At 57.7% G+C, this 10842-nt stretch overlaps 1 long non-coding RNA gene across 1 annotated transcript; it reads right to left on the bottom strand.

Annotated features, from left to right (window-relative positions):
- Window positions 1-2785: 2785 nt before the first annotated feature.
- On the bottom strand, window positions 2786-5203 carry LOC141571378 (uncharacterized). The gene is made up of 3 exons (XR_012496130.1): window positions 4892-5203; window positions 4504-4685; window positions 2786-3126 (listed from the first exon to the last, which is right to left on the bottom strand). It is a non-coding gene; the product is annotated as an uncharacterized LOC141571378 (long non-coding RNA).
- Window positions 5204-10842: the final 5639 nt, after the last annotated feature.

Here is a 10842-nt window from a genome sequence, read left to right as displayed (position 1 = left end):
AGGGGTGCACTCTGGAGGTCATGCTGCCCCCATAGCCCGCGTGAGCAGGGGTGAGTCCAGTGCCGCTGTGTGGCCCACGGAGAGGGAAGGAGCAAATGAACTGGGGGAGCTAATGAGGGAGTGAAACGAAATCCAGCGTCGCGTCGCAGGCGGGACTTGCTCCAGACCCCCAGGAGAGCAGGGCGCCAGCGAGCCCTGGCAAAGATGCCAGGTGTCTGGAGACCGTGCCGACTTGTCTGCAGCCGTGGGCACTGAGACTTTCAGGCCCCAGCAGGCAGCCAGTGGGGCTGTGGTGATGGCCGGCGAGCTGGGGCCAGGACACCCCTGCCGTCGACAAGGCTGCACCACAGCAAAACCACGCGTCCCGGGCTCTGCAGCCTGAAGGCGGGATAGGGTGCCAGGCGACATCTCCCACCATGCCCGCTGTCTCCCCTGCCACCTGACTCAAAACCAACAGTGGAAAGCATTTCACCAGGCCCTCGGGCCAGGTGGAGGGACACAGCCCCGCAGAGGTGGGACAAGGTTTATGGAACGTCCGTCTGGTGGGAAATTTGTTGGAAGAAAATTGGGGTGTTTGCTCACAGGCTAGTGCAACATTGCCCTGGAACCCACATCCCGCTTGAGGCCTGGAAAGCAGGGAGCATGTGCAGCCATTCCAAGGCGCAGGGGGACTCAACCAGAGCAGCTTCCTTGGACATCCACCCTCTTCCTTGTCCTGTCGCACCTGGAGTGGCCAATGAGGTGCGTGCAGAGCATCTGCTGACGAATCCAGAACAACCCAAAGCACCAACCTCCTCCAGGAAGCCTTCCTGGGTTCCCCGGGGTGCCCAACACACTGGAGCTGTCTGTTCAGCAGGTTGTCCCTGCCTGACACGGTGGTGTGTCCCTTGCCCCCGCTCCTCTGCTCTGGTCACTGCGGCCCGTCTTTTCCCCTCAGACGCACTGAGCTTAGCAGTCGCTGCCCCCTCTGACCTCAACATGACCACCGCCTGCTTGTGTCTCAGGGGGACTCTGCCCTCTGCACCCCTGCCCCGCCACCCCTCCGTCGCCCACCCCCTCCCACCGTCGCTCGCTAACGGGCTCCCCTACTGCACGGACCCCCATGAGAACAGGCTCTCTGTGTGTTTCTCTTCCTTGTCCACATACAAATGCGTGTGGACGCACACTCGTGCTCACAGCACACACGGTCAGGCATGCTGTGCACACACACGCCCTTGAATCCTGGCCGCAGGGTCTGTGCTGGGCCCTGCTCCTCCCTCAGCCTGGCACCTGCATTATGTTTCCTATTTCGCTTAGAAGGAGACAGGCTCAGAGATGTTGGTAAACTGCCCAGGGCCACACAGCTAGGAAACGGCCAAGCTGGGGTTCAAAGCAGCACTGCTTCTTTACCGTGAGCCTGTGGTCACTGGTCCTTAGTGGGGCTTCTCCTGGAGTGGAGAGGGAAGCACTTGGCAGCCCCACCCCGCCCCCCCTCGCCTGTCAACACAACATAAAAGCTCATTGAGAAGTAAATACATTTTTACTACGAGAAACAGAACCTTTAAAAAAGAAAGTTGAGATGCCCAAAGGGGGGTGTCCAATTTTTACTGTTTCTCAATTGAATTGTAAATCTGTCTGGGAACTGAGCTGAGACGTCGCTCAGAGGAGGGGCCCTGGTAGGCTTTCTGCTCCTCCCCCTCCAAATCTCAGACCATGCGACCCGGGCTGGGCCCAGATGTCACATGGGGTCCCTGAGCCCGCAGCTCTGAAGGGGACAGCTGTGGAGGGGGCAGACCCCATAGGCCTTAGGGACCTGTGCATTCAGAAACCTGAAGGAGCCACCAGGCCCAGGTGCGTTTCTGAGCTGAGCCCCCTGCCAGCAGTGGGGACACATGCCTTAGCGTCCCTGGCCCCTAACGTGGCCTGTTGACATGAGCAGCTTTGTCCTGTGGCTGCCTGGTGAATGGAGAGTTAAGGAAGAGGCCAGCTGAGGTCCCTGGTCTCTTTCCACGCCCATGGCCGGCCCCAGGACCAAGACGCCCCAACCTTCCTCGGGGGGCACAGCTATGATTAACTTACAACAAGCAACAGGAGGACGGCTGGGGTGATGAGTTTGCACGCAACTGAAATTTGTGAAGTTTAAACGTTGCAAGAAGCAACGTTTTCACTTGCGTATGGACAGTCCTTTCCATGCCCGTGGCCACTCTCATTCCACGTACACGCCACACGCATTGTCACCCTCGGCCCTCCCACCGGAAGGAGGAAGGAGACGCCACGTCCTGACACCCCGGGGACGTGGGGGCTGGGAGGTCACACTGTGGCCCAGGGCAGGGGGCAGGGAGGCCAGTGGGGCGGCGCCGTCTGCAAAGGCACGGCTCCTTCTTCAGCTCCAGGTCAGGCGGAAAGAGTCAGTCCCGTCACTCAGCTATGCATGAGGACCCGGTGACTAAGGTCATGATAGGCGGCTGACCTCGGCCCTCGGCGGGTGGCTCTGCTACCCATGATGACACTCAGCTGAGCAGAACGATCGTTTCCTGAGGCATATAAATAGCTAATTGCTGTGCTATACACCTGAAACTAATATAATGCTGTCTGTCCACTCCAATTGCAAAATAAATTTTTAAAACCTGACGTGCTGATAGCAGCTCCCGCACCCCGCTCAGAGCCACTCCAGGCCCCGGTCCCTCCATCCTGACCCCATCCTGGGTGGCAGGGCTCCCTCCATCCCCGGGGGGGGTGGCACCGCCAGCCTGTGATGATGCCAAAGGCTCTGTTTTCAACCCCACTTCGAACCCCTCCCCACGGACTTCAGAAACTGCTCGCATTACAGGTTGTGGTCACCTCTATGTCACCTAGAAGGATGGCTGGTGGCGCCCAGCTAATGAACTAACTCATCTGTTCTTCCAAAAAGATGCGACATCTCAGCTTCCCATCCACTCTGCAGTTTTTCCAGAGACTCGAGGCCTCACCTGTGATACCAAGTTGAGCCAACGGATGTGGACGCCAGGCAGCATTTGTCCAGAGGCCCTGACACGTGTGCGAGAGAGACCAAGACCGGAGGAGCCTGAGAGACGGCCCGTCTGACGAGAAGGAATGACCCCGGGGCGGGCGCCTTCTTCCGTGAAGACAGACCACGACGTTTCGTACCTGGAAAGAGGCACCGAGCCGCCCCAGGCTGACTCACATACCTGCTGACTTCCTGCAGGTTCCCCTCCACCTCGTGTCAGCTCTGACTCTGTACTTCCTAAAGGCTGCCCATCTTTTGACCTTCCAGAAGGTTCCACTGACAAGAGCATGGACGCTTCTCTGACTGCTCATGGGCAGGTACCCCAGGGAAACTCCTAAACTCCAGGTCCCAAAGCCTGAGGGGTTACACACCCTTTCCCCAAGCTTCAGGTGAGACTATGGGGGCGGGGAGTTCTCCCTCCACTGAAACACTCAGGGACGGAGAATTCTCAGCCCAGGTACCATGTTTCCCTGAAAAATAAGCCCTAACCGGAAAACAAACCCTAGCATGATTTTTCAGGATGACATCCCCTGAGCATAAGCCCTAATGCATCTTTTGGAGCAAAAATTAATGTAAGACCCAGTCTTATTTTGGGGGAAACACGGTACATACCCCCTCCTCGCCTGATCTTAGAAATTTCACCTCAAGGAGAGGACTGCACCTTCCACAGTGAAGAGAACCCTGTGGTCCCACAAGCCACAGTATCAACAGTAGCCAGAGACTCAGCTCCTGGGGAATTTCAGTTAAGGCAAGAGGGCCTTTGTCCACTCCACCCCACAGAGTTGTCTCAAGAGATAGGTTTTCAGGATACCCTGTGAAAGTCAGCAATTTCTGATATGAACTGAAATGGTGGATGAAAAGAATCTATCCATCCAACTTACCACCCACCCACCTACCACCAATTCATCTATCCAGCTACCCATCCATCCACCCTACTACCCTCCATCCATCCATCCATCCATCCATCCATCCATCCATGCATCCATCCATCCATCCACCATCCTCCCATCCATCCATCCATCCATCCATCCATCCATCCATCCATCCACCATCCTCCCATCCATCCATGCATCCATCCATGCATCCATCCATCCATCCATCCATCCATCCATCCATCCACCATCCTCCCATCCATCCATGCATCCATCCATCCATCCATCCATCCATCCACCATCCATCCACCCATCCCTCCATCCATCCATCCATCCATTCAGAATTCACTCAGCACCTACCACGTGTCTTATTGCCCACTAGTCCCAGAGGTACAGATGCACCAACCCGGTGTGTGCCCTTGAGGACAGACACCGACACAAAAACAGACGCTTATAAAACACATCAGGGTGCAGGCGCTCCTCAGGGATGGAACCTAACGCACAGGACTGTGCCGAGGTTGGGCACCATCTCAGGAGGGGCTTCCTGCTGAGCCACCTCCCAGCCCACACAGGCGCTTCCTACCCTCTTGCCTTTGTATGTTCTAGAGGTAACACCATCTCCCCGTCTGGAGAGCCAAATCCCACCTGTGCGTAAGGCATGACGCAAAGCTGACGCCTCCTGTGCGTCCCTGCCCAAGCACGCCTCACACCACATCCGAGTCTGTGCTCCTCCAGACTTGGGGCTCCCTGGAGAGGCGGACACCAGAGTCCCCTTTCGTGATCCACCCTCCAGAGTCTTCAGGCTGCTTGTCTTTCAGGCCTGCCCTCTGTGGACATAAGCATGAGACCTGACTCCTGCCTCGAGGACCATTCCCCGAGACCTTGGGAAAGACCCCCGCCACAGGCCCAGCAGCCCCCGTGGTCTCCTGCTCACCCCGCCCCCGCCAGTCCGGGGTGGGGGGGAACTAAGTTTTGCCTTCCTAGGGAAGGGGTTCGTCCAACCAGCTCCCCTCCCCAGAGGTTCCCAGCCCACCGGTGGCATTTGGGAGTTTCTTTGAGGAACGGGCCAATATCTGGAGCCCATTGGAGACCCTGGGAGATAGGGTTCTGGGTTATCGCCTTTCAATGATGGTCATTTTGAAAGCCTGTCTGTCGGAAAACTCCAAAGCCAAGACCAAGGACCATGGCCTTGACCGTCAGCTCTGGGGGCAGGAGACCACGTTTCAGAGTACAACACCACTTAATGTTTAACTTCCCGAGAGCCGTTCCAACCACTAATGACACATTAATTTTGCACAAGTAAGAAAGTCCAGAGGAGCCAACCTGGAATCCATCAAGCATTGGCCCAGCCGCCACCTCCCCTCTGGCCACCAGGGTCTCAGTGTGGCAGTCCAGGGGCTGGGGGTGAAGGGCCACGCTGGTGCATCCGCTCTTAGAGGGTAGGGTGGGGGTGTGGGGGGAATCTCAGGAGCTCAAAGCCCCGTTCTGACCACCCCACCGCAGTTGTTTCTAGACGGCTCAAAGGGTGCCTCCCCAGGAAGCGCCCCACTCTCCCCGCCCCCACCAGAAGCACACTTGCTGAGTTAGTGTCTGGGTACCTCCCTGTCCCCTCCACTCCCTTGTGGGTCTGGGTGATAAACCAGCCATCTCTTGCTTAGCCAGGTCGCCATTAAAGCAGGTCTGGAGACAAGGACGTAGGCGGCAGCACAGCGGGGGTAGGGAAGAGAGTCTGGGAACAGCGGGGGGGAGGAACGGTGCTCTCCTGAGTGGGCCTCTGCCACGGGCACTGAGGGCTCAGTCCCCTGGGGGCCTCTATAAGCCTGTGGAGCTCAGCCCAGAATTGTCACACACATATACCCCCAGGGAGGGCACCTACCCACCAACACCCTGACTGAAGGTTACTTGTGGGGCGTTCACAACCCAGCACCTCCAGCTGGCCTCACCTGAACCAAAGAATGCACAATGCCATAAGGGACATGGGATGGCCCCGACCACCCTGGACCCCAGCAGGCCAGGCGCCTCTTGGCTACGCCTGGAGACCTCTGCTCGGGAAAGGTGACCATGCAGAGACCGACGCCCTGACCGGTCTTGTGGCCTTGCCAGGTGGCGCAGCCGGTGGGTGGAGGTGCTGGCTTTGGTCTGACCACAGGCCACACCATGTGCCCTGAACCTGTGGGCCACACTCCCTGACTCTCCAGCCGCACAAGCTCGGCTCTGTGCAGGCCTCAGAGCTCCAAGTCGGGAGGAAACCCGAGGAGGCCGCCCTCTCCCAAGCTGTGCCCAAAGAGGCCACCGCGGGGGCAGGAGCAGGACGGGAGCCGGGAGGCCTGGTGCAGCCGCTCTGTTCCCCAGGCTGTGGGACCTCAGCCAGCAAGGAAACCTCCCTCTTTCCATCTATAAATGGAGGGTGAGGGCTGGGGGCTGACGAAGGCAATCACAGACCTATATGGAAACTCTGAGAACATTCCTTTGGACAGCCAGGCAGACCAGGTTCTCCAGAGTCTTAATTAGATAGAAAGTTCAGTCCTTTTCCTCATGGAAAACTCCACTGGTCATCAGACAGAAGACGCACTCAAAATTATTGACATTGAAACTGGGAGCCCAGACCTGCCTGTGAACCGGCCTCATTCTCTCCCCTCCCCCCCAACCCTCCCCAGGTCTGAGCTCAGTCCAGTGGAGCCCTGGAAAGAAAGCGCCCCCAAAGCCACTCCCGTTTTTGCCCCTTGCCTGTGCTACACGCAATCATGGTCCAGGAGAGGGGGGCAGCACACGCCCAGACCCCACCCCAATCTGCCCAGGGGTCTCTGAGATTGCCCTCTGACATCGTGCAGGAAGCATGCCCTGAATACCAGTGGGGCCAAGCTAGGGAGACACACATGGGCTGCCCTGTCCCCTTCCAGACCCAGCATCCAGTTAGAAGAGACAGAAGAGAGCCATTGTCGACACAGCACCAACTGACAGCTCAAGACATGTTCCCCAGCCTGCAATTCCACCATTCTACCTTCAGCCACAGAAGAGCATGCTGGACCTACATCCGGGCCAACATGGTACCTAGCACTGGGAATACCAAAGGTGACATTTCCCCCATCAAGGTGTGTGTGTGTGTGTGTGTGTGTGTGTGTGTGTGTGTGTGTGTGTGTTGGGGGTGTCATGCAGGTGTTGCTGACATACACAGAAAAGAGACCTAAACGGCCTGAGAAATCAGGGAGGACTGCCTGGAGAAGGCAGTGCATAAACCGGGTCCAAATTCAGCCAGAGGAGATGCGTTTCAGGCGGAGGACACAGCTTGTGCAAGGCCTGAGGAAGATAAGAGCTGAGTGGTTGTGGAAATGACAGAAGCAGCCGGCGTGAAGGATATGGTGTCAGGAGATAAGTCTGGAAAGGAGGACGAGGACCAGGCCAAGGGGTGCTGGGGCCCCGCCTGGGCCTTCCATCCTCCTGTCCAAGGCCCAGCCCTGCCATTCCCTGGCTCAGGGAAAAGTCAGCCCTGACATGGCCTCTGCCTCATCCTGCCTGTTGTGTAGGACCCAGTCCTTTCCACAGCCCAGTTTCTGCCTCATCGGTGGGATGAAGCAGAATGTGTGTGAAGTGCCAGGAAGGAATCAGATGGAGGGCTGGCCCCAGAGCCGGAAGCAAGCGTCAGCAGGGCACACCTCAACCCCTGGGGCCTTTCACTTCTGTTCCCATACTGGATGGAAGCTCATGGGGTTGGTGGCTTTCCTGGTCTGTGCCCTCAGTGGGCACAGCACACAGTGGGTGAGGGCACAAACGAACCCTGCCCACTTGCCCACTGGCCTGCAGCCTGCCAGTGGGGGATGGGCCCAATGGCTGTCGCCCCTGCCTGGCAGGGCACTGCCAGCTGCTGGCCTTGATTCCTTCTAGACTTAGAGACAACACAGTCTTTCCTAGGGAAGTTGGACTCCAGAATCAGAACAACGTGAATTACAATCCTGATCCGAATATTTTCCTGGCAGTGCCCGGGACACCTCGCCCCTCCGAGCCTTGGTTTTCTCATCTGTAAACTGGAGATGATCACCCCAATGTGCTGTGAGGCCCCCGAGGGAAAGCGAGCCCCACACTGGGCACTGTCACTGTCGGAGGGACCGTTTTCATTGCTACAGTTTTCATGGTGCATGTCTCCAGCAGCACGGCTGAGCCCACGAGCTTCCCAGAGCCGAGATTGGGGGCTTCTGAAATGCCACGTGGGCTAGTGTCCTTGTCCCAGGGGAGGGCAGACAAGAGTTCAGGAACAGTAAATAAACAAACGGGGGGGGAGTGTGGTGAGCAGGGTCACCTTTGGTCCATCGGCCCGGCCTTCTCTCCTCTCCCTCCAACTTGTCCTCAGTCTGTTTGTCCACACCCAGGAAGACAGACAGCAGGTAAACACAGCCCCAGCAGGCTGGCCCTGAGAGGCAGTGGGGCCACGGCCCGAGCAGAAGCTGGGGGTCGGGTAGAGGGGAGTCTGGGCCTGTGGGGAGCCCGAGCCGGCTACAGTCAGGGCCCAGAAAGGGCAGGAAAGAACCCACCCTCGAAAGCCTCCCGGGGCTATCCCCAGCCCCCTGGGAATGCTGGGGCCCTCGTACCCCACTGCCTCAGTAGGAAGCAGGCCCAACACCAGAACCCAGGCCTCCTGCCTGCTCAGTAGACAAGGAACCTCAAGACTGGGGGCCTGAGGAAATGGAGTGCAGCTCTTTCTACACCCCAGCCTGGCCCCACGTCACCCATAGCTTTGGGTGTGGGCTATTGTCCAAACAACTCGAGGAGACTTGGTTCAACATCGTAGCATTTTTGCTTTGAACTTCCTCTCTGCCAGGCTCTGTGCTAGACCTTCCAGAAACTTGGGAGGACCGCCAGACCCAGGCCAGTCCCTCTGGCAACCATGCAGGGGATAGGGGGGTCGATAAGGAGGGGACAGGTACATGGGCTCACAAATGGTCCTAACTCAAGAGAAACAAACGTGGTTTGTGGCAGAGGGACAAACCGTGTCCCCGAGGACAAGACGCTCTCCTGTCCCTGCCGAGCCAGGAGAGGCTGGCTCACCCTCCCAGTGCTGTCCCGCTCGCTCGAGGTTGCCGTGAAGCTGGCGCAAGCGTGAGCCACACGTAGGGGCAGCAGAGGAGGCTAAAGCCTGGCTCACAAGCTGGCCTGAGTCCCCCCACCCCTGCCTGGGCCGCAAGAGGAATGAGAGCTAACAGCATGACGTCTGCAGCCCGTGTGTCGGCTCAGCGTAGCACGGCTACCTACTGTGCCCAGCCCACTCCAAGGGCTGCCCAAGCCTCCCAGGGCCCGACAGGAACCCAGTCTCCTCGCCTTGGCCAGCCCAGCCAGTCACAGGGTTGCCTAGAGACCCCAGCCCCGCTCTTGGTTCACCCCCAACCCGTCACCACCAAGATCCCTCCTCCCTCTGAGGGACTTGAGGGAACACCCATTCCTTTGCCCCACAATTGTTAACCCAGCACCTGGCAGGCGTGGTCACTGAACGCGGCCCCAGAATGGAGGGCTAGTGTGGCAGGCCTGGGTCCTGTCACTGGAGGCTTCTCTCTGGCCTGAGTCAACATGGGATTCTACAGCCAGAAAGTCAGGTGTCTGCTCAGTAACTGCCTCTGGAAATGCCTCAGCACCTCCCGAGGGCCAGCAGGAGGAAAGGCCCCTTGGAGGCGTGGACCACCCTCTTCCTCCTTCACAAGGAAATGCCTGATAAACCGTCACTGGACTCTAGCCCATGAAAGCTAGCTCTCCAGTGAATGCTTCCTCCCGCTGGCCAGCACTGCAAACCCATCGTGCTTTCTTTCCTTGCCGTGGCTGCTGGGAAGCTCTCTCTGGCTCCTAAGGTGATTCTCCAGATGATTCCTGGGCTGTGTCTTCTATTTCTCTGTTTCAGTATGAATTTTTTTCCAGAAGATTCCCAACTTAAAACACAGAAAATGTCTAATCGTGTATCTACCAGGCCACCTAACATTGTGTAATAAAATATTTCCAATTATGTCCACAAAACACTGGCATGTGTGCACACACACACACACACTCGTCCCCCCCTTAGCCCCCATCCATGGATACACCGTACCTCTAAAGGCACGAGTGTGAACTCACGCTTGTGTGTGAACCCAGGTGTTCATATGTACAGGGAACAACCAAAGCAAACATCTCCTAAGTGGAGGGGAGGACGAAGCCCTGGTCAGCAGCTTCTCCAGGGCCGGATGACGCTCCGGCAAAGGTAACAGGTCAGAGGCAAAGGAATTCTATTCTAGATCAGAAAAGGGACAGGCAGACCCCACCGCCCTCTGTTATAAAAGCAACAACAAGAATAACAGCCACCCCCCGGCAGCAGTCGGAGGACACAGTCCCCCAGGGAGAGCCCCACAAAGAGCAGGCCCCAGCAGAGGCCACCCCATTTGGATGCTGTGGGGGGGCCGTGCTGGCCCTTCCCTGTGTGACACCCGCCCTGGGGCCTGCCCTTCACCCCAGGGTGGGACCAGTACCAGGAGCACGCAGGCCCGAGGGAAACGCCCCAACCCGCCTCCCCTTCGCAGTACCCAGCACCCATCTTAAGCTGCTGAGGTCACCGGCTCCCTGCCCAAACGTGTACAGTTGGTAAATCCAGTCACACGGGGAAACCAGGCCTTGAACAAGTTCACCCAAAGATGCAGGAGACTGCAGAGGCCCCATGTTCCCGGGGAGCCCCCCACCCCACTCCCGTGCCGCATTGTGGAGCGTCTCGGCTAATCCCTCAAAACAATCCATCCCCAGCTGCAAAGTGCAATAAAGAAAGGATAATCAGTATTAATATTAGTTATTGTTATTGATTTCAGCTTTAAAGAATTGATTTCCAGTCGGGGGCCCTTTTTATGAGGCTCTTTGCAGAAGATGCATGGATGTGGCCCACCGCTGTTTGTGGAAGCTGGCCCCTCACCAGGCCAGGACTGCAAAATCAGCCCACGGGGAAGTGAGGAGAGGGGGACGATGGCGTTGTGACACCCTGAGCGG

The sequence above is a fragment of the Rhinolophus sinicus genome, linkage group LG04 (genome assembly GCF_036562045.2).
Source record: "Rhinolophus sinicus isolate RSC01 linkage group LG04, ASM3656204v1, whole genome shotgun sequence".
Lineage (NCBI taxonomy): Eukaryota > Metazoa > Chordata > Mammalia > Chiroptera > Rhinolophidae > Rhinolophus > Rhinolophus sinicus.
This window is presented reverse-complemented; position numbering and strand designations above follow the sequence as displayed.